General features: G+C 36.3%; 1 pseudogene; it reads left to right on the top strand.

Moving 5' to 3' along the window:
* Nucleotides 1-1,669: 1,669 nt before the first annotated feature.
* Nucleotides 1,670-25,469, top strand: LOC132110947 (voltage-dependent L-type calcium channel subunit beta-2-like; annotated as a pseudogene).
* Nucleotides 25,470-25,883: the final 414 nt, after the last annotated feature.

The following is a 25,883-nucleotide window of genomic DNA, read 5'->3' as shown; positions in this document are numbered from 1 at the left end:
AGGTTATCAGCCTTTTAAATACTGGACTAGACTAAGTCTAAGACTATTTAAAACCATGAGCGAGAAAGCAGAATTATGTTAATCTGGTTTAGAGGGCCATTTTAGTCTAGGACTAGACTAAATCTCTATCCGGGAAACTGCCCCTAAAAGTGGGCCCGAGAAGTATTGAAATAGTATCCTAAAGGCCCCAGTATACTTTAACGAAGTTCGTTTTCGTTCTTCATTTGGGGGCAAAAAGAAGTTTGAAAAGGCTGAGCGATGGTATACTGTTCGCACATATCCCCTAAACACAACACCGATGAAATGATGAAGTGTAGGCAATCTAGGTGTGAGATGGGCATCAATGGTCTGGGGTGCGTTCTCCGATAACGTTGTCTCTTAGCGCGCTACGAATACTCAAAAGGTACACCTTAACTACAGGTATACCTTTGCTACGTGTGTTCTCCGAACTATACCTTTGGATGTTGCTTAAGGTAAACCTTCTTAAGTTCGACCTTAGCAGTTGCTGTCCATGGTGGAGGTGCTGAATAGGTTGATATCGACGCCTCGATGATCGATTGTGCGCTCTTTCCTTCACAGTGGTATAGGTAAAGTATTGAGAAAACTAGAACTAGAAATGAACCGGGGGAAAAAATTGCACGTCAAAGAAGGTTGAGTTTCAGAACACACCCACCTATTACGTAATCAGTACAGACCAATGGAAGCTCAAAGGTGTTTAGGAGCCAAAACAAACTCCCCTGAAAGTTTGCTTTGGTCAGCAGTTTTCGAACTGCCGAAACAAACTCAAAACCAACTTTGTTTCGGCCTGACTTTGTTTGAAATTACGTCATATCAGTTCGTTCTTCGATTTCATTGAAGTCTATCGGGGCCCTAACAGGTATACTAGTAATTCAGTGATGTGATATATATACATAAAGTCTACTTGAAAGTTTACTAAATTTAATGAACCTGAAGAATACTTCTTGTAAGGGACGATCTACCTTGCCCTAACATTTGTACACTCAGGACATGTACAGTACAGAAAAAGCTGCTACATATTCAAAATGACAGACTATTATTACAACAACATCAAGATGGCACTAAACTAAATATCATCTAACAACTAAACCTTTCTATCTATTTATCTCTCTGTCTAGACTACTGTACAAAAGTCTTGCGTTTCCATATTTGGTGACTTTTTGAGTTTTTAAGGGAAGGAGTTTGGCAACGCTGCTTTAGGGAAGGAAAGCAAGAGGACAAACGTGTAGCGTTTCGCACTTGATTGCAAGGAGACTTCTTTCTGCTCACATCTGTCTTATGTTATAGTCAAAACCAAAAAAGTATCCAAAAAGAAGCTGGATTCTCAGTACGTCAGACATCTCAGACATGTGAACTTAACATTAATGAATTATACGGCTGTCACTAAACTTCCAAGTGATTTTTGATTGGTATGTAGGCATGTGTGACGGCACGTGGTAATGTGCATGTCTGAGAGCATAGGTTGTTTGTGGGATGGACTGTCCTTTTGTTTTTTCTTAGCGTGGGAAAGAGAGAGAGATTTCTGGGTATAGCAGAGTAACTTGACGTAGTTTTGGGAGGAGAGAGAACGTCGTAGACGGACACACCATTCATTTTACAAGCACATATTTGAGCCCCTTCAAACTCAGCCCACAGGAGCGAGAGGAAACCGCTCTTCCTGTCCCCCTTCTCTTACTGGGACTGTTTGTAGAGCAGCTGGGTGGAGTAGAGCTCTCTGTCACACACACACACACACACACACACACACTCACAGATGTTCATAGACATGTACCTCTCAACCAGCGAGGAGTCAGATTTGGTGAGTCCCAAATATCTTACTTTTTTTGTCATTGGTTTGTGATGTTCGACATCCATTTTCTGCTCTTTTAAACAATGCTTGGCTCCTTACTGGAAGTCTCTAGGCTAGGATTTTGTGGGTGGGAAAAAACACATTTCCTGAAAAATTTTCCCCCACAGTTTTGCATTGATGTGTGAGTGTTTCAGAGACTGTAAAAGTGTCAGTGCTTGTCTTAACTTTGTGCTTTTAGACATACTGAACTTTAGGTTTGTAATCAACTGTCTGCAAGTTTTTGGCATCGTAAACCTCAAGGCATAATAATGGAAGGTTTCTGTAATGTCTGGATCACTTTTGTACTTTCTCTTTGTTAAGAGTAGTTTCATATGAAACATACATAACATTTATACGTGTTTCCTCTTGGGTTCATCATGAGGCTATATATATATATATATATATATATATATATATATATATATATATATACACACACACACACACACACAAAAACTGTACTAAAATTTTTAGTTTTCAAGTTTACAATTGATATATATATATATATATATATATATATATATATATATATATATATATATATATATATATATATATATATATTTGGAAATAAAATTATTAACTGTTTAAGATTTTAGAAGTTGTAATATTTACAGATTTTTCTATAAATAAAATGTCAATTATTATTTGCTTGATTAGCAAAGTACTTTAATGAAAAGGTGATGATACATCCATCTTTTTTTCTTTCTTTCTTTACTTTTCTTTTATTTCTTTTTGTGAATTTGTGCATTTGTTTTTCTAGATGGATGGACCCAGAAGATTCTGGGTAATTATTTTTCCAGAGATAGTCTTCTCCAGCTCAAATAATTCTCTACACAACAAATGAAAATAAACAAACAATATATGAGAAAAAGAGATAGACAGATAACTTACACTGCTAATTACATCCTTTCAACAAGCAAATCACATAAATAAATGCCTAAAAGAGTGAGGGTACATAGAGACATTGTTCCAGTGTGTGTGTGTGTGTGTGTGCATTTAGATCTGTGTGATTTAGTCAATATGTGTAATTATCCATACTGATGTTTGTCAGGGTGGACCATGATCGAATGCATCAGAGTGAATTTGTGTGTTTGTGTGACTGTGTTTTCATGTTCTCTTTGACCTCTCAGAAAGAAAATCTGTGCTAAATAGCCTGAGGAGCACAGCTGTGACATGTTGACTCTATGTGATTTTGTGTGTGTGTGTGTGTGTGTGTGTGTCTGAGAAAGAGATAAAATAATACCAACATTGGATCACTGGAATATTATGCCTCTGCATACATTGTCCAAAAAAGTACCTACAGTTCATTGCAGTTTCAAGCTCAAATGAACACTTGTGGCATTAAAACGGCGGTTTTCATTCCTTCTCACACCTTATGATCACATGGGCAGGCTACCCATTAAAATACTTATTTTTGCATGGTTCCTTGCTCAATATTATGTTATAAACTCAAAATGCATTTTGCCACAGTGTATAATTTGTAAACTAACACATTTTGAGCTTTGCATCACATATCCATGGACATATTTTTGCCTTTTCAAATACAGTAAACTTGCTTGGTAGCGCCCCCGGTACAACAATGCACTTGAGATGCGAAACGCTCTGGTGCAAGTTCTGTGAAACACAAGACACATAAAAGAGCTCAAAGACTTGTAGATGCAAGCAGAAATGGCATGGTTCACTCCTGAAAATGCATTTTTATCTCACATTTGCTTTTGTTATCAGTATTGGTAATGTTCAGCTGGGTTTAGTGAAGGTGCTACATTATTTTCAAACATGATAGGGCTTCAATCTTTTAGCACCATTTACCAGATAATTACATTTCTGACCTGCCACAATACATACAGCAAACACCATAAATAATTTATCTGATTAATCTTTTTTAAACATGTTTTTAGTGCAACTGACTAGACCTTTTACTTTGAAAGTGTGTGTGTGTGTAAGAGAGAGAGAGAGAGAGAGAGAGAGAGAGAGAGAGAGAATTTGAGTGTTGTTTACACTTCACAAGTGTTTAAAGGTTCCTGGGCAGACAATCAACCCTTGTGAAAAAAAAGTACAGGTTAATAGCACCTATTATGGAAATACTATACTTAAATAGTATATAATTAAGTGTGACCTGAATTAAATGTTTGGGCACTTAACTGAATGTTAATTGCAATTTAATGAAAATGTATTATAGTTTAAAGGCATATTAAATGCAATTAGCTGATCTTGAAAGTGGTTTTGATCCAATTAAGTAAGACTTAAGTACATCTTTTTATGCAATGTCATAATTTGGTTAATTAAAATATGGTTAATTATGGTCAAATATGGTTCACCCCCATGAAAATATTCATGAGCAAATTAAGCAACCACTGAATGGAAAAACAAAAAAAATAGGTATAATTTTATAGTCTGAGTAGTCCCTCTAAAATGGTGTGTACTGTGGAATTTGCAAAAAAAGTAAAAAATAAAATTAAAATAAATCAACTGTACCTTTCACATGGCATTTTCATTCATAACTTAATGAAACATGCATAGATCATGGAAAGTTATTTTGAGAAAACAAACCATAATCTGTCATTTATATCTAAAGATATTCTTTATCAAATTCTAAAACATAACACCCCAAAGGTGCATATGTTATAACTTACACATGGTTTTTACACTTCTTATTTCACGAAACATGCTCAGATTGTGGAAAATAGAATAGCATTATTTATAGCAGATATAAATATATATATATATATATATATATATATATATATATACAGAATGTGTGTGTGTGTGTGTGTGTGTGTGTGCTTGCCTGCGTGTTTGCGTGCGTGCGTGTGTGTGTGGTAAATATAGGTACCATTTTAAAGCTTAGAAATTCAGGTTTCAAATGCATCCAACCATTTGGATCAACTCTTAAAAAAATAATAATCATATTTTTCAAAACCACTGCCTTGATCAACACAAAATATGTGTCATTTGAAAGATTAGTGTCTGAATTTTACAATACATGTGACCACTTCAACTTCTAAGTAGTGCTGAGTTATTTCCTGATAGATAGAACAAAATGTTTTCATAATTTATGAAATATGTTATTTTATTGTGCCATGTTCTATAATTTAGTCAAAAACCTCATACAGCTCAGATAGTCATGTATCATATGTCAATTGAAAGATCTCACAGAGTAGAATAAAACAAGCATTATTGTTTGGGGCTTTGACTAAACTTATGTTTATGCAACTCAGAAACAACTATTACAGAACTGCCAAGGGCTAAGAAAAAGGGTACCCTCATTCCAAATGCTGTACCTTTTGATTACCTCATGATATCACCACAAAATTTAATACACACACAGCTCACACCAAAAATATTTTTCTCCTACCTTATTGCTTTCTTGAGATACTTTTTATTTTATTACGTTAATACTATTATCTGCAAATGCAGCTTTTTATAAAAAATATATATATACCTTCAAGGTTAAGCAGACTTATTTTTCACAAGGGCACGTGCACATCTTGCAGAAACAGATATGCACACACACACAAGTAAACGTGCAGCGGGATTAATCACAGGAGTCGACACACAGATGGAGCGACTGTGAAGAGCAACGCAGAGGCAAAGAGCGAGGAGGATGGGAGGGGAGGGCAGGTGAAGTGAATGCAAAACAGAGGACATACTGGAGAGAGACAGGAAGACTGTAGAGCGTACAGAAGCCTGGATGCCTGAGGAACACTACGGTGATGCCGAAGATAGCAAGGACAATGTGTAAAAGAAAAACCAGCCTTTAGAGGGGCAGATCACTGCAGCAGAGGTGCCAGCATCTTTCGCATCGGTGCGCCGGGCTCTAGAGAGCGGGGAAGGGCTCTTCATAGAGGAGCATGGCAGCCTGGTTGGCTGGTGTTGCTGCAGCGGGATGGACTGAGTCTCATTCATTATTCTAGAAGAAAACCGCTACTATCTACACAGGCCACTGCAGCTCTCATCATCCACTATGCACAGGGATGGAGAGCAAGCACATAGAATTACGTGCCATCATCAACAACACAGGAGAACTCTACGTTCCCACAGCAACAGCATTGATAACATTAGCCCGGGCAACAGCCGAGATATTAGGTAGCACTTTACATATTGCAGTTTTAGTGACAGCTACAGGTAAAACTGTGTTTTCTTTTAACTTATTTTAAATTTTGATACCTTCAGCTCTCAGGTTTTAGGTATAATGTTTGCATATCAGTTGGTGGATGGTGGGTGGTGTATATTGTAGTTGTTGTTAGAGTTTACTGAAGTTTGTGGTTGGTATGGTGAGGAGAGCAGATGCTCTAACTGGATTGGCTGATGAAGGCCTCCTGGATACGACTGCTGAAAGGAGCAACAGGAAACCAAGTCAAGAACAACATCGGTGTAAGAAACTATACATCTTAATATACACTATTTACGTGTGCGAGAGAGTGGAAATTGAGAGCAAAAGGATATGCTAGTATGTTGCTGAGTATTTTACTTGTGATTTAATACTAATATATTCTTGAATGATGGATATTAAACCCACATTTCACTTGTGACCTTGCTTGACATTAGGTGACATTAGGGTAAATATACACAATATTGAAATAAAAGGCCACTTCAAAAGAGAGATTGTTTCTAAGTACACTTTTAAAACGTGGCAATAATTTCAAATTAAAAGTTTTGCTTTAGAGTGCATTTTAAATCATTATGTTTTATTCATTTTGTCATGCTTTATAGAAGTGCACTTATTTGGATGCAATGCTGACTGACATACTCAAGTACATGTAAAGGGCTTGATTATGATTTGAACTGTAGTGTGTTATTCAATATTATATTTAAAGTGAATATATTTTAAATGTACTAAATTGCAACTTCATCATTGCAAATCACGAATATATTTAAATATATGACATATATTATACATATAATATGACACACACATTTCACTAGAAATTCAAGTGTCCCGAAAACATTACATTCAGTTTGCACGCAAGTATAAGTACCTTTTTTATAAGTATGTTAAAGAGTACTTTTTATATATGCAAAAATATGGTTACAGCATATAAAATAATGAAAACAAATAATTGTATTATTATTATTATTATTTTTATCAATCTATTTAAATTGAATGTCTTGTATGTGTTTGTGCCGTAAGGTGATTTATTTTGGACAATCCATGCTTTTCTGTTTTACTATTATCCATTTAAATTTCTAAATACTTTATTATTAGCTGTGTCTTAGGGCCGTTGCTAAGTAGGGAGCATTCTGTACACTGTGGTACAACTGAGTCCTCAGTGTAGAAAGATATGATGGTCTGTAGGGACAGCTCCCATTCGCTCCAATAGCACAAGAAAAATCCAAAATAGTGTTTCTGTGATTTCCAGAAGAGGAAACAATTTCGAGAGATTGATAAGAAATATTTACCATTTGCTGAGAAACACACTAGTTCTCTAAAATGTAATCCCAAGTTCATTTAAATGGCCAGTTCACCTAAAAATGAAAACTATCATCATTTCCCCACCCTCATCATGTCTTTCCAAGTCTTTTTCAAGTAACTTTCTTTCTTCTTTAAATAGCTTAAAAGAAGATATTTTGAGAAATGTTTTAATTTGGGGACCAATTCTCACTATTAACTAACTAATAACTAGAACTCAATAAACTCCTAATTTACTGCTTGTTAATAGTTAGTAAGGTAGTTGTTAAATTTAGGTATGGGGTAGATATAAGGGATCTAAAATAAGGTCATGCAGAATACTGCATTAATATGTGCTTCATAAGTACTAATAAACAACCAATATGCTGTAGCATGCATGCTAATAAGCATCTAGTTAATAGTGAGAACAGGTCCATAAAGTGTTACCATTTTTTTTTTAAATCAAGCTGTAAATGGCTTACTCTGTCTCTGCTCATTGAAACAGCAGAAACTATTTTGTCATGCATAAATGATGCACACCAGCTTTAAGCAGAGTAGCTGGATATTTATCTTGAGCAAATGAATAAATGTTACGGTAGACAATCAAGTAGTAAACATGTGTCATAATCCATGAAAGGAATGCACACACAGACATAAGAAAGAGTAAAAAAATCTCTCTGATTTTTCCACAGGGTTCAGCGGACTCATACACTAGTCGGCCGTCTGACTCAGATGTGTCTCTGGAGGAAGATAAAGAGGCCTTACGCAGAGAAGCTGAGAGACAAGCACAGGCTCAGCTCGAAAAGGCCAAGGTATTGCTGCATGTTTTACTCCCTATAACTGAATAATTGCCATTTTGACAAGGGTTTGTTCAAATGTCTGTTTTTCTGTCTAATAGTGTGGGTCTTTTCAAAATAGCATACTACCATACTACTCATGTACATCTCTGTCACGTTCGGTGATACAGGAAACACAGGAGAGATCCAAGTGCAGGTAAGAGGTTTATTGAGGGGCAATCCAAAAGGGTAAACAGTCCAGGCAGGGTCAAAACCAGACTATCCAATAAACATGAAAACAAAACAAGAACACACGGCAAGAGCAGACTATGAAATGTATCACACATAAGACAAGGACTCCGTGACACAGACTCAGACAGACCGGGTATAAATACACAGAAGGATGATGAGGGAACTGGAGACAGGTGGGGAACAATCAATTAACTCAAACAAGGAGGAAGGTGACCAAATAAGGGAACAGGAAGTGATAAGGTGACAGACACCGTGGAAAAGGAGGACACCTAGTGGAAACCCAGGGAACACAACCCAGACACTGTGACAGTACCCCCAGACGCTCCAAGACAGACACAAAACAGAGACCAGGAGGGAGGCGGACAGGTGGAGGCTCAGGGGGAGGAACGGAGGGCCAGAAAAGAAAAACATGGGGAACAGGCACCAGAATGTAAACACAAAACAGGAAGACCAGGAGGGAGGAGGACTGGAGGAGGTTCAGGGGGAGGGACGGAGGGCCAGACTAACAGTGGGGAACAGGGACAGAAGTGAACACATAAAACAAAAAACAAACAACGACATGAAGCCCCCCCAGGGCGAAGCAGAAGACCACCACGTCCGTGTGGTGGAGACTGGAGTCCCCCAGGGCGGAGCAGAAGTCCACCACAACCGTGTGGTCAGAGCGGAAGCTCCCCAGGGCGGAGCAGAAGTCCACCACAACCGTGTGGTCAGAGCGGAAGCTCCCCAGGGCGGAGCAGAAGACCACCACATCCTCATGGTCGATGCCATAGTCCCCCAGGGCGGAGTGGAAGACTACCACATCCTTGTGGTCGACGTAAGAGTCCCCAAGGGCGGAGCAGATGACCACCACGTCCCTGTGGTCGATGCCGGAGTCCCCCAGGGCGGAGCAGAAGACCACCACAACCGTGTGGTCCGGGCAGAAGCCTCCCAGGGCGGAGCAGAAGACCACCATGTCCTTGTGGTCACTGCCGGATTCCCCCAGGGCGGAGCAGAAGACCACCACACCCCTGTGGTTGAGGCTGGAGTCCCCCAGGGCGGAGCAGAAGACCACCACAGCCGTGTGGTCAAGGCGGATGCCCTCCAGGGCAGATCAGACCTCCGTGCGGCCGTACCAGCGGAACGACGAAGCTCTAGTAATCCCCTGGTGTTTTTACTGGACTCCAGAAGATCGGTGCTGGCCTGACTCTGCTTTGCAATTGTTCATGAAGATCACCGGTGACTTGACTCAGTCCTTGAAGATCACCGGGGACTTGACTCAGTCCTTGAAAATCACCGGTGACTTGACACAGTCCTTGAAGATCACCGGTGACTTGACACAGTCCTTGAAGATCACCGGTGACTAGCCCTGACTCTGGAAGGTCATCGGTGACTAGCCCTGACTCTTGAGGGTCCTCGTTGACTAGCCCTGACTCTGGAGGGTCCTCGGTGACTAGCCCTGACTCTGGAAGGTCAGCGGTGACTAGCCCTGACTCTGGAGGGTCAGCGGTGACTAGCCCTGACTCTGGAGGGTCAGCGGTGACTAGCCCTGACTCTGGAGGTTCCACGAACACCTGACTCGACTCTGAAGGGTCCACGAACACCTGACTCGACTCTGGAGAGTTCACTGGAACCTGACTCGACTCTGGAGAGTTCACTGGAACCTGACTCGACTCTGGAGAGTTCACTGGAACCTGACTCGACTCTGGAGAGTTCACTGGAATCTGACTCGACTCTGGAGAGTTCACTGGAATCTGACTCGACTCTGGAGAGTTCACTGGAACCTGACTCGACTCTGGAGAGTTCACTGGAACCTGACTCGACTCTGGAGAGTTCACTGGAACCTGACTCGACTCTGGAGAGTTCACTGGAACCTGACTCGACTCTGGAGGGTCAACTGGAACCTGACTCGACTCTGGAGAGTTCACTGGAACCTGACTCGACTCTGGAGAGTTCACTGGAACCTGACTCGACTCTGGAGAGTTCACCGGAACCTGACTCGACTCTGGAGAGTTCACCGGAACCTGACTCGACTCTGGAGAGTTCACCGGAACCTGACTCAACTCTGGAGAGTTCACTGGAACCTGACTCAACTCTGGAGATTCAACTGGCACCTGACTCAACTCTGGAGATTCAACTGGCACCTGACTCAACTCTGGAGAGTTCACTGGAGCCTGACTCAACTCCGGAGGGTCAGCTGTGACTGCAATCCCATGCAGCGGCGCTGGGCAAGCAGCCATCTTGTCTCGTGACGCTGGGCTGGCGGCCATCCCGCAGGAAGAGACAGGAGTGGCTGGGGCATCCCACGGAAGCCGATGCTGCAAGTAGCACACAAATTCCCAGAACTCGAATGCATCTAACTGGGCCATTTCCTCCTGAGGAACCGGGTCATCCAGCCCGCTGTTAAAGTAATCCTTTAAGGCCGCGTCATTATATTCCATGCCCTCAGCCAAGGACCAGAACACCTGTGCCATGGCCCCCACCTCATTGCCCTCTTGACGGAGAGCGGTCAGCTTCAAATATTTCGCTCTCCGCTCCATCATCCGGGCTGGGGAGTGGGTAACATCAACTGACATACCGCTGGATCTCGTGTTGACGGAGTCCTTCTGTCACGTTCGGTGATACAGGAAACACAGGAGATATCCAAGTGCAGGTAAGAGGTTTATTGAGGGGCAATCCAAAAGGGTAAACAGTCCAGGCAGGGTCAAAACCAGAATATCCAATAAACATGAAAACAAAACAAGAACACACGGCAAGAGCAGACTATGAAATTTATCACACATAAGACAAGGACTCCGTGACACAGACTCAGACAGACCGGGTATAAATACACAGAAGGATGATGAGGGAACTGGAGACAGGTGGGGAACAATCAATTAACTCAAACAAGGAGGAAGGTGACCAAATAAGGGAACAGGAAGTGATAAGGTGACAGACACCGTGGAAAAGGAGGACACCTAGTGGAAACCCAGGGAACACAACCCAGACACTGTGACAATCTCTTTAGTATGCAGTAGTGACAAACCGATATATCACCAAGACCGATATATCGGCCGATATTACTATAAAATCTTACTTTATAAACTTAATAACTGTTATTCTTTCTTTATGAATCATGCACTAAATTATTCAAACTTAAGATGCACACACAGCACCTTAAGGGTTTGTCTAGATATTGAATGTAATCTTATTTTAAGGCTTAATTTATAGCAGGATGCTTTTTTAGACACTTTCTTTGAGGCAAATCAATGCTGTTTGGAGGTGATGTATCCCATCTATTTTTTTTGTTTTATTCAATCTTGTTTTTGTCACACTCTCCTTCACCTCTATGTGTTTGACATCAATCAGATTTTATAATTTATTTACTGAATGCACACATAAATATTGATTTAACAAGCCAGATGGTCTGCAGTGAGCAGACAGAAGTCAAATATTATTCACCGACCATGTTTCCAGAAATATCAGTTCTCTCACACTCACATATAAAAGCTGTTAATCTGCGTTTGTTAACTTAAATAGTTATTCTACTTGATTTAAAATATAAAATCTAGTTTAATTGGTATAAATGAATGTACAAAGGTTGGTTCTGTGCTTACCACTTTTTGCAGTACACTTTAAACCACTCTTGAAAGTGCCTCAAAGGAATAAAGAGAAGCAGGAGTCCCTATTTTCTTTCACATTTTCTTTCATTATTCAGTTTTTCTTTCCTAGGGGTACATTTTCCTAGTTGACTCAACCAAAAACAACCTGATCTGTGTTAGTCAAAGATTTAGAATAAACACTATTAAATAAAGCAAACAAGCTGACAGATGTGTGTGCGTGTGTTTTTGGTGAATGTGAACGAAACTGTAGATGCTGATTAGTCTGAACAGGCATTTACATAAAAAGTTACAATCACTATGTCTGATCAATACTGCATGGGCAATGGAAAGTAGTGTTACATAAGAGACAGACAGTGGCTGTGAAAGCAAAATAAGGGTATGAAATTGCACTAAAATATAAAATAAAAATATATATTATTTAAAGCTCCTTTAATAAATATAACATATTTGATATTTTTTTATCACTCCATAAATCAAAAAATACTGTCAACCCCAAGAAAAAACACCATGTTTTTAGGAATAAAATTTTGTATAAAATCAGGCAAATGATATATGAACAAAACCCTCAGTAAAAATCCTCAGAATATTAATAGAAATGAAACTGTCTGGTGTATGTACAGTAAGTGCTTCTGAAGTGCAATAGAAAAATATTTATAGTAATTAAAATCTACGGACACAAATAGATAATGTGTAATACTTAAAAGTGTATTTCGGATGTTTTCTTTCACTAATCTGTAATCTAGGTATGACAAAACATTGTTGTTTCTGCAGTGTCTTGCCTCAAATGACACAAAAAAAGCAACATAAAAGTTACAGCTTGTAAATCTATCAATAGTTTTGTCTGAGGAAAATACTGAATATTGAATTTTACAATTCTGTCATAATAATTAAATTATCCTCATGTCAATCCAAATCTGTATGCATATCTGTTGCACCCTACTGTGGACATTGGTGCATTTTTCAAAATATCTTCATTTGTGTTCCACAGGCTTGTTGTTAAAATCTTTTTGTTCTACTATACATTAATATTTAATACTGTAATCACTCTTTGTTCTTCTACACAGTCTAAACCAGTGGCGTTTGCAGTACGTACTAATGTTGGCTACAGTGCTTCTCTTGAAGACGACGTCCCTGTGCCTGGAATGGGAATCTCATTTGAGTCTAAAGATTTCCTTCATGTTAAAGAAGTGTGTATTTACAAATGTATCCATATATACAGAATAAATTATATATATATATATATATATATATATATATATATATATACAGTTAAAATCAGCTGGAGTTTATTTAAAGACAGGAACTAAAGGAACACTGTATGTCCATATCACAATAAACACAAAACACAATACTCAAAATACAGCCTGCATCATAGATTCTTTATCTAAAACAGTCTTGCACACATGTATAACAAGTATATCTGCAAATTTAAAAATACCCAAGATAAGTTTTTCACTTGAAAATGCTAAGATATTTTTTATTGTACTATATATTTATGATTGTTGAATATTTAGTTTGTAAGGTTATTTTTACTTTGTAAGGTATTCCAATGATGAAAAAAAAAAAAATAATAATAATAAAAATCCACCGTGGGTGACTTTTGTCTGTTTAATGACAGAAATTTAATAATGACTGGTGGATTGGTCGCTTGGTGAAAGAAGGGTGTGAAATCGTCTTCATCCCAAGTCCAGTGAAGCTTGAAAGCATTCGCATCCACCAGGACCAACGTGCAAAACAAGGAAAATTTTACTCAAGGTATCCACAAATGCACAACAAGGTTCTTCACTAAACAAAATAGCTTTAATAAGACCCCTTTCAACAAAAGACTTAGTCTGCATTTCCAAAAAGCATCCCTTGTGAAAAAGAAGTGCACTTAACTGTATTGAATGTGCACTTGTAGTGAATCTTAAAAGTGTATTTAAAAAAAACTTTACTTGCAGATAATATAATATTAAATAAATAAAAGACCACTTAAATGAGACACTTTCATGACTATATCTTAACACACTTAAGTACACTTTTAAAAAGTGCACTTTGTAACATCAAATCCAAAATTTATTTAAAATTTCATAGCATAAATGTCAAAATAACAATACAATTACATAAAGATGTACTTAAGTCCCACATAAGTTGGTCAAAAAGCACACTTAAGGTTCATTAAGTGTCTGAAAACATTACATTCAGTTCACACTAATGTATATTCTTTTATAGTATATTATTTCCATAATACGTATTCTTTAAAAGTATGCTACTGTACTGTTTTCAAAAGGAATTTGAAGCCTAAGTAGATTGTAGAGATGACTGCCAGTGGTTTCTACAGTGTACTCAGGCTTACAGTGCTTTTAATCTTAACTTTTGCTATGGCTTGCTGGAAAAAATACATAAAAGAAGTCAACTACAACCTTTACACCATTCTTTTTTGTTAAGAATTATATGTTGTTCTTTTTTTTCACAGTAAATTGGGAGCAAACTCTTTATCTAGTTTAGTAGACGTGGTTTCAAACTCACGTAAATCAACCCCTCCATCTTCAGGTACGTTAGCATCATTGGATGTCATTTTAAAACTCAATGATATATTTTTATTTACATTATTCTGCACATCAAACAACTTTTATTGTGAAATACTTAGTCATACTGTATATGTCACATTATATTGTATTAACAGAATTCACTTTGGGAATTTTATATTTAAAGAGAGATACTTTCATGACTATGTTTCTTAACACACTTAAGGACAGTTTCAAACAGTGCACTTTGCAATAATGTAAAATTAAAAGTTTTACATTAAAATCCTTTGTCATAGTTTAAAGAAGTACACTTATTTTGATGTGTTGACTAACTAAAGCACACGAAAAGGACTTTATGATAATATTAACTCTAGTGTCTTATTCAACATTACACTTAAAGTCAATACAGCAAATATATTTAAATACATGACATACAAGTTTCAACGGAAATGACAAATAAAAATGTATATTTTTGTTGCTTGTCAGTACATTCGGCAGTACTTTAACCATTTTTCATAGGCAATCAAAGAAATTATGAAAAAAAGATGCACAGTTAAGCCTTACTTAAGTGAGTCAAAAAAGCTCTAAAATTAATCTAGCTGAATCAAATATTTATTTAAACTGTTATGCAATTTAATTGCAATTAACATGTAATTAAGTGTCCAAAAACATGAAATTCAGTGCATGCATAAGTATATTAGCACTTAAGTACTCTTTTAAGTATGCTAAAGTGTACTTTTTTATTTCAAAATAACATGTTTTTACTCTAATGCTGTGTGCTTCAGTGCAAAACTGTAATTTATTGTCTGATAAATGATTGATGTGTATTTTCTATCTTCACGTTGTGTATGAATTCCCCATGTGTTTTGCTGAGGATCATATGTACGTGTGTGCGTGTGTATATATGTGTGTGTAGCTGTGGACATAGACGCTGCAGGGTTAGATCCAGAGGAGAGTGACCCTCCTCCCCATCAGCGTTCACCCAAAGCCAGCCCAAACACAGTAATACCCCCTTTAGCCCGTGAGAAACGAATGCCTTTCTTTAAGAAGGTAAAGCATGCCGATGGACGCTCCCTCGCTCTGAATCTGTCCCGTCACAGCAGCATCACACAGAGCCTGTTTCGCTTGTCACCGTCCGAACATCCATGTCAGCTTATTCCACTCACTTTTTCCCTTCTCTCTCCCTGTCTTGTCTTTCTTCCTCTGTATCCCAATCTTTCACACTCCTATGGTCTTTTCTTTTTGTCTGTTCCCCTTCCTCCTTTTCTTTAGCTAAGCAGAGGCACAAGTCGGTAAGTCAGGCCTCTCAGAGAGCCGTGTGGTCAGTGGATGCTGAGGCCTGCAGCGGCTCATTCCTATCATGCAGTACTTACAGTTTATTAATTATAACATTGTAATTTAGACAATGGCAAGCAAATTAACAGGGTGTCTATGAGGACTGAAAGTCCTCAGTGAGAAACTTACATGATGGTTTAAATCTGATAAGATAATGTTATTAATTAATGGTATATATATATATACTAGAAAAGTTTTATTGAAAGGAGTCATTTATGCTTAGCAAAGCTGCATTTATTTGACCAAAGACTGTAAAAATACTAATATTGTGAAATATTATTATAGTTTCAAATATCTGTTTTCTATGTAAATATCTGTTCAAATCTAATTTATTATTTTCAGCATCATTACTCCAGTTTTCAGTGTCACATGATCTTCAGAAATCATTCTAATATACTGATTTGCTGCTCAAGTAACATTTCTGATTATTATCAATGTTGAAAACAGTTGTGCTGCTCAATATTTTTTGTGGAAACTGTGATAGAAATGGTTTTATTCAGCAAGGATGCATTAAATTGATTAAAAGTGAATGTAAAGACATTTATAACATAACAAAAACATTATACTTTCTTTTGAACTTTCTATTCATCTAAAAAATAATACTAATAATCATAAATATTAAGCAGCAAAAACTACTTTTAGAATTGATAACAATAAGAAACATTATTAATGATTAAGCACAAATAATAATTGAGCAGTAAATCAGTATATTAGAATGATTTCTGAAGGATCATGTGACACTGAAGACTGGAAGAATGATGCTGAAAATTAGAGCATTTTTTATTGTAATAATTCACAATATCATTGTTTATAATATGCAGCCTTGGGGAGCAGAAGATACTTTTTCCAAAAAGTAAAAAAAAATCCTTGCCATTATGGGACTAGAAAATGTACAACATAGTAGGAAAGATCGGATGGCCACTTCTTAGTAAACACTTCACCGTGTGGGTTTCCCTTCTGACATTTCTCTGTTACACAGCTCCAGATTTGCCTGTTTGTGTGTGCATGTTTAACCAATAAGATTACTGTTGGTAAAATTACATACAAAATAGTATAAATAATAATTTTCTAATTTGCTTGTTGTAAAAGTCTGATAATAACAAATCATTTTAATAAACCTCCCAATATATAATAAACATTTTTTTTTCTTTTTTCTTTTGGGTGTCAAACTTGATTTGAGCTCAGGCAAAACTAATACATTAGTTAACTATTGAAATGCATTCAACATTGTGCTTAAGCTGCAGTCTAAATGCAAAGGACATTTTTTATTAAATTTAATTCTGAAATAATTAACAATGGAGCAATGTAAGAACTGGACATTCTTATTAAATTTGACACTTGATAATAGTATTTTCAACCAGATCTACTGTTGTGTCCCCTCTTTTCTCTCTTCTAACTGTGATTGTGAAGTGTGTGTTCTGTGTTTGTGTTCTGTGCGTACACTGAAGAGGTTAATGGTGTGTGTTTTGTGATGCTGTACAGACAGAGCATGTTCCTCCATATGACGTGGTGCCGTCTATGAGACCTGTGGTGCTGGTGGGACCGTCGCTCAAGGGCTACGAGGTCAGCTGCTGCAGAACCCATTGTGACTTCATAGAGGAGATATAAAGGGTTAATTCACCCAAAAAATTTAAAGTGTAATTATCTACTCTATACCCTCATGTCACTCAAGCCCCCAAGCTGCTCTTTGCCATCCAATTAAACTACTGACAAAACATTGCAAACATAAGTTGTTTAAGGAAAAGCACTACAAATGAACACCATGCCAATCACTGAAGAAAAAAAAATGGTGCAGGAATCACTAGTACATTTAACAAAAGATAACAAAGAAACACTGAATTCAATGGGAAATTTTCAAGTACCAAAACTCTAATTGTAAAATGTACTCCAATAATCTGTTTTATCCACAACTTTGAAAAATCACTTTGTACAGTGTAGTTAATTAATAACATGTCCATGAACTTTTCACGCAGAAATGCATTTAAATGAAGACACATTCATCTTAGAAAACAGATCTTTGTAGATACAGTCGGTAAATGTGATAAATGTGGTAAACGACAGATTAATAATGTTAATAATATAATATTTCCATTCTGTGTGACTTTTTTTTTTAAACCGGGACTTTGCTAATGTCACCTGACAAAAATGATACGGGCTTCCAGTGACAAATAGTTGAGTTGGTAAAGACTGAACTTTCATTTTATAAATGATAGATTTTCAGACATGCACAGTGCTTATATTCTGACTAAACATTTTCCTAGTCTTAGGCCCTGTCCACACGGACACGGGTATTTTTATAACCGTGACTTTTTTTACGCGGTTCGGCCTTTCGTCCACACGACAACGCAGTTTCAGGGCACCGAAACCGAACATTTTTGAAAACTACGGCCAGGGTGAGCATTTTCAGAAACGCCGGTTGCAGTGTTGTCGTGTGGACAGTATAACCGGGGTTTTTGCCTTGCGACGTCAGAGTGTGCGCCGTTATCCGCTGTGTTTGACGTCAGATTGTGCGCTGCTTACTGCTTCTGATTTGCCAAGGTGACTTTACAATTTGGGTTATATCGCCGCCTGCTGGTGTAGCATGCTCTTGACAGCGCTTGATAGCACGTTTTTGCGTTTTCATGTGGACGGGATTTTTTTTTTTAAACGCAGGAGGAAAAACTCCGGTTATAAAAATACCCATGTCCGTGTGGACTAGGCCTTACATGAATTCTTATTACTTTACATTTACACTTAACTGTAAAGCATTTAGACTTATGTTGACTCTATGAATGTTAAGCAAAAGTTTAATTTAAAAAAGGGACAAAAACCTGACATGATGCTTTTTTGTGTGTAAACAGGTAACAGATATGATGCAGAAAGCGCTGTTTGATTTTCTGAAGCACCGTTTTGAGGGGAGGTGAGTCTTTAAGTGGTTGTCTTCCTCCTCGAGCCTCTGTTGGGATCGTTTATATATTTGTGTGTGTGTGTGTCACGTGAGTGTTTGAGGTTACTTTAAATAGTCACATCTCATTGCCTTAATTGGCCATGCTGGTCCACAAGCACACAGTCGGGTCTCATGCCTGCAGCTTCCCTTGGCTGCAGTTTCCCGAACACAACTGTGCAGGATTTACAGTATGACAGTTTCAATTATATATCTTTTTGGTCAATCTGAATGACATCAGATTTTTTACAAACTTAGTCCTGGACAAAGTTATATGTGGTTTGAAATTAAAATGCATTTCAGTTTGTTATTTTTGCGTGTATGTTCTGTCATGTACAATGGATGTGGGCAAGGTAATTTTCTTATAGTATCTTATAGTTACTTTTCAGCATCATTACTCCAGTCTACCATGTGCAATGGTAGTGTATCATGGTTTCCACAAAAAAAAAAAATGAAGTAGCACAACTGTTTTTAACATCGATAATAAAAACAGAAATACAAATGCATGCTATATATATATTTTAATATATAATTTTTTCATTAACCATTTAATACAATATACTCAACTAAACACATGTTGGTGCATTGCAGTTAGATTTAAAGCACTTGCATTTAATTAGCATTTGCAGTTAATGCTGTGAACGCTCCTTGTTTTGTATAATTCAGGATCTCGATCACGAGGGTGGCTGCTGATATTTCTTTGGCCAAGCGCTCTGTGCTCAACAACCCCAGTAAACATGCCATCATCGAGCGCTCGAACACACGCTCCAACTTAGGTCAGAGAACGAGTTTGATGATTTGGTGTGAATTACTAAAAAAGGATGTAAATCGCATCTCAAATGATGAGATTTACAAAATTATCTTTTTTGCATTCAACATTTTATTTTTTATTTTTGCATTTTTGCTTTCATTAATTTTATTCTCTTATACAATCTTATACTGTTGAATTCTCCTTTCTACAGTATCCAGAGCACGACATGTGCACACTTTCACACAAGAGAAGATATTTGTTATAGTATGTTCTCAAATCTGGAAGTGATTTTAAACAGTTTAAGCAGTTAAATTTTTTTGTCATTCTGATCTTATAAATGTCATAAATATCACAAATATCAAATATATATATTTTTTTCAAATAATAAGATAAGAAAAAAAACATTAAATATCCTCACCTTATTGTTTTTGTTAGGAATGATTACTGAACTGTAGCATTTCAACAAATGTACTACAATGATTATTAATAAAATCATGGAAATGTAATGAAATTGTAATCATTGAATTATTAAAATAAAGTAATAGGCCCCAAGAAGTGGTGGTTTACAGTGATTTTATAACAGCCGTGCCTTAAACCCCCTTGCTGTTATAAATTCACTGTAAACCACGGCTTCACGGGGCTTATTGCTTTTATAAAACGTTTATTCCATATATGTAGTAAGGTTTCACAAAATAAAATAGAGCAAATAAAGTGTAATGATATTAATAAAAACAGTATTCTTCCACCAAACAATGTAGTTCTTTAGAAACAGTTGTGGTATCAACAAAGTGGTTGCCGAGCAACACACAGACGTAAACAAAGGTGTATGTTTGTTGAGTAATTTACAGCAGCTCTGAACTCGGCTCAGCCAATCAGAATTAAGGACCGGAACTCTCTGTTTTATAATTGGAATTTTTAAATGGAATCATAAAGAGAACCGATTCCTTATGATTTCCTTCCATAACTATGTGGCTTTTAAATTGTTTCTTTTTTGTTGAATTCATTACATTGCATGTTACTTCACCCCATTATTCTTTCTGAATTCTAATCGTAGCTTAATTGTTTCCAGTGGTTTGGTTCTCTCTGAGTGTGTGTGTGTGTGTGTGTGTGTGTGTGTGTGTGTGTGTGTGTGTTTATAGCCGAGGTTCAGAGTGAGATCGAGAGGATCTTTGAACTGGCTCACACGCTGCAGCTGGTGGTTCTTGACGCTGACACGATAAACCACCCGACTCAACTGGGAAAAACATCTCTTGCTCCAATTATTGTCTACATCAAGATCACCTCTCCACAGGTGCACACACATATACTTTAAAATAATATACTTAGTCATATACTTAAGTCCTACTTAAAAGGGTCAAAAAAGCACACTTGAGTACAATTTTTTTTTATTCTATTGTCTATGAAATATGGTTAAAGTACTGATGAATGTGCTGACAAGCATTTATGGTACAGTAAAATTTACTTTAATGTCATTTCAGTTGAAACTTCAGTATGTTATGTATTTAAATGTATTTGTAATTACACATTTGTAATAATGGAGTGGCAAATGCATCATATTATATGAATCATAATCAAGTACTTTACATGTGCTTTAGTATGTTAGTCAACACATCAAAATAAGTGTAAAAACAATGTTTAAAAAACAATAAAAGTCAAAACAATGTTTTTATTAAAACTGATTTAAATGCACTTTAAATGAAAGCTTTTAACAAAGTACACTTTTGGTAAATCAGTCTACTTAGGCTTCAGATTCCTTGTAATTGGAAGTACACTAGCATACTTTTAAAAAGGAGAACTTTTATGAAAATAATATACTATAAGGCCCAATCACAATTATATTTTATACCCCCTGCATGTTAATGACAATTATATGAACTTGAGTGCTTTTTTGACCCACTTAAGAAGGACTTATGAACATATTTATATGTAGTTTGTTATTATTATTTTGTCTTTAAAATGTAAAACTTAAATATTAAACTTTTGATTTGACATTACAAAGTGCATGTTTTAAAAGAGTATTTAAGTAAAGAAAAAGTCTCTCTTAAAATACACTTAAGTGGCCTTTTTATTTTATTAACAATGTTATCTGCAAGTAAATTTATATACATATATATATATATATATATATATATATATATATATATATATATATACAAAATATTCAATAGGATTAAGCAATTTTTTCACAGTGGTTCCTCTGATGTCTATTAGCTTGTCTTTCTTCAACACTGATATGTTGCTGGGATGTTGTTTCTGCTGCGTCCATCTTTCAGGTTTTGCAGCGGTTAATAAAGTCTAGAGGAAAGTCTCAGGCAAAACATCTCAGTGTGCAGATGGTGGCAGCAGACAAACTTGCCCAGTGCTCTTCAGTGAGTTAACTACTCACCAATATAATTACTTGAGATGAACCTCACTATCACCCTTTCTTTGCTCTCTAACAGTTCACCTCACATGCTCGTTGGTTCTCTATCCAGGAGCTTTTCGACATCATTCTTGATGAGAATCAGCTGGAAGACGCCTGTGAGCACATGGCTGATTTTCTGGAGGCCTACTGGAAATCCACGCATCCTCCCAGCGTCCCGCAGACAAACCCTCTGCTGGAGAAACTCAACACAATGGCTGCAGCTGCAGTCGCCTGCAAGGACTCACTGACTAACCAACAAACAAAGGTGCATACTTCAACCTGCACTTATATTAGCAAACAAAAAGAGAGAGAGAGTGCCGGAAAGAAGAGAGGAGTGTCGGAAAGAAACCATCAGTTTTCAGTCCAGAGAAAAAAGCAAATGCTACAGCCTAAAAGACACATTTGACATTTCAGAGTCCTGTGTCATGCAGCTGTTATTAGTGTTGTATGCTAAGACACATTCTGTGTGGGCAAACATTCAGAAAGCATAGGAATCTACTTGCATTACTACACGGTTTCCTAATGAATGAACTAAAATTAAAGTTCCCCGATTAATATGAAATGAGCCTTAATTGTATTGAATGTACATCTGTAGTGTTCTTCAAATCTTAAAAGTATTTGAAAAAAAATATATACTTGAAGAAAATATATTATTGATGAAAGGCCATTTAAGTGTACATAAAGACAATTTCATGTTAAAACGTGCATTTGAGAAAAAAGTACCATTTTAAATTTGTCAAATTCAAAGGTTTATTATTAAGTTAAATTAAAATTGTTATATTTTAATAATCTTTAGTCGTGCTTTAAAGAAGCACTCATTTTGATGTCAACAAATATACTAAAGCACATGTAAAGCACTTGATTATAATTTGAACTGTAGTGTTATTAAATAATACATTTAGAGTTAATATATTTTAAATATACTAAATTGTAGCTTTATTGCAAACGTGCATTAGACATTTAAATAAATGGCATACAAGTTTAAATAAAAATTACATTAAAAGTATATTTTTGTTTATCATAAATGCTTGTCAGTAAATTCACCAGTACTTTAACCATATTTGAAAGATAATTGAATTATGAAATTACGTATAAAGATGTACTTAAGTCCATAGCAAAGGCATAGCGTATTTTAATTGCAATAAACAAGCAAGTAAGTGTCTGTAAACATTATATTACTTATATTATAAGTTTGCACTTATTTCTTTAGGTATATCAAAATATATTATTTAAGTAAAAAGTACTCTTTTCATATGTATGAAAACTGTGCTTTTAAGGGTTCCAATAAGTCAGATCTCTAAATTCCCAGGAAACTTAAACTTACTAAACTAAATTATTACACTACATGTTATAATATACATATTTTTTTGTGAATGTCCTTATCATTCTGTTGACAAACACTGCTGCTTCTCAGACTGAGGAGGTAACTCCTATTACAGATGAGTAGCCTCAGTCACGGTGAGTGTGTGTGTGTGTGTGTGTGTGTGTGTGTGTGTGTGTGTGTGTGTGTGTGTGTGTAACACTGAAGCTCAGTCATGCTTTCATTTGACCAAGATCAAAAGAGTAAACCAAATTTTATTAGGATTTAGCTTAAAGCAATAACTCACCCAAAACGAAAACACTGTCATCATTAACTCACCCTCATGTCACTCTAAATGTCACACACACTTTATGAATCACAAAAGAAGAATTTTCTCAAGCTGTTTTCCAAAGAAATTGAAATCGTTTATATGAGCTACTATTATGGTAATCCTGAGGTTTTTGTGTGTGTGTTTTTTTTATCTTGACAGTTCATGTTTATTATGTGCTTTTGTAAAAGAGCAGCATCAACATTCATTTTTCCACAGAAGAAAGAAAATACAGTTTTGAAATTGCATGAGGATGAGTAAATGATTATTTATTTATTTTATTTTTTTGTAACTGAATAAAAAAGGTAATTGCAACTTTTTCTCACAATTACATTTTTTCTTAAATTCTGAGTTTATATCTTGGAGTTCTGACTTTATAACACACGATTCCGAGTTATAAAGCCAGAACTTTTTTTTGACGTTACCCCCCCAGAAGTGGACTTTATAATTCGTAATTGCAAGTTTATATCTCACATTTCAGAGAAAAAGTCAGAATTGCAAAATAAAAATTGTCAGGATTGTGAGGAAAAAGTCTGCGAGAAAGAAAAGTTCAATATTGCAAGTTTATACCATACAATTCTTAGAAAAAAGTCACCATTACCATTTTATATTCCACAATTCAGATAAAAAAGACATAATTCCCAGAAAAAAAGTCAGAATTGTGAGAAAAAGTCAGAATTCTTAGAAAAAAGTCAGAATTGCACGTTTATATCCCACAATTCCGAGAAAAAAGTCAGAATTGTGAGAAAAAGAGTCAGAATTGCGATTAAAAAGTCAGAATTGCGTATTTATATCCCAAAATTCCAAGAAAAAAGTCAGAATTGCAGGAAAAAAATCTGAATTTTGTGAGAAAAAAAGTCAGTTACCTTTTTATATTTATTCAGTGGCAGAAAATGGGCTTCCATATAGATCTGATGTGGTTTGTAGTGATTTGCAGAGATTTCAAAGTCTCAGTGTGTGTGTGTGTTTAAAAAGCTCTGCATTGAGATGTATAGTTAGCTTTTTTACACACTGCAAAACAATAATCTTTTTGGTAACACTTTACAGTAAGGTTGCATTTGTAAACATTAGTTAACTATATTAGCTGTAGTTAACTAATGTTAGTTAATTACATTTCATTTGGGTTTGCAATCCATATAACTGCATTATTCCATGTGCGTGTTGCTAAAACAGGGAAGAGTGAGTGAGCAGACAGCAGAGAGATCAACGGACGACAAGACAGGCTTTTATGAAGACTACCATCATCATCACTACCAAACTCAGACGCAAGGACGTTTGGAAGACGACAACACTGAGGAGCGAGATGCTAAAGCTAACAATGACCGACAACCGAGAGAATGGAGAAGCGGTCACAAACACCACAGCCATCATCATCATCATCACCGCCACCATCACAGTCACACCACGAGGACGCTTTCCAAACAAGAGACGTCAGAGTCCATGTATCCTGAGCCTCTCGCGGGACAAACACAGCCAAACCATCATCATCATCATCACCACCGGGCGACAAAGAGAAGGAATACGACCACAATGAGAGGAACAACCGGCAAAGACGAAAGCAGAGGTCACAACGAGACCCTCATCACGAGCGGGACAGGAAACGAGGAGAGGAGGGACGGGCGAGAGAGCATTACATAGAGCAGTGACACATGTGCCACAAACACACCAACCTCAATCTTATGTGTAATGTATATGACACGTGTATATGACTTTTCTAAGTGTGGACAAATTAAATAAAGATAACTATATATAATTTAATATGGCATGAATGTTGAAATTCTCTTTATTTATTTGTAATCCTCTTTTTTTCTTTTATTTTTTTTGATTTGCTTTCCTGGTCTTATTAAACAAATTATAGATGCATGTTAATCGGAAACTAATAACTTGTTCTGACTGAATTGTGTTTGGAACAAAAATGTCATTGAAAGTGATAAAAAAAGCAAATTATGTCCCCATATAGAAATCTGCTGTTTATTTCATCTGTTGTACTTTAGGTCAAGTTAATTACTCAAATTATATTTATTTTATTAATTATTATTATTATTTATGAAGGCTTGTTTTTGCCATAGGATTTTTTTTTTTTAAACAAAAGCTACTATTTATCTCACAATTCCTTTTATTTCATTTTACATTTTGAAAAAGTCAGGAATATAAGATTTAAATAAAGTAATAACTGTGAAAAAAAGTTGCCATTTCCTTTTATTTATTTATTTTTACTTCTGTTGTCCAAAAGAACTTTTTTTGATATTACAAGAAAATTGTAAAAAAAATTGTGAGATAAAAAAGTGCAATTACCCTTATTTATTTTTTAATTCCATGGCAGAAACATTCTTCCATTATTATTATTTTGTTATTGAATATTGTGTTCACACATAAAGACATCATATGACATTTAAAAAAAAAATTCTCGATTGAATTCTCGATTGCATCTTCACTGCTGTCTGCATTTAGTTTTAAAACAGAATAGGATATTTCTTTTATGTTGTGTGGA

Source organism: Carassius carassius, chromosome 2 (assembly GCF_963082965.1).
Source record: "Carassius carassius chromosome 2, fCarCar2.1, whole genome shotgun sequence".
NCBI classification, from domain to species: Eukaryota; Metazoa; Chordata; class Actinopteri; order Cypriniformes; family Cyprinidae; genus Carassius; species Carassius carassius.
Note: the sequence above shows the minus strand (reverse complement) of the source record. Positions and strands in the feature narration are given on the sequence as shown.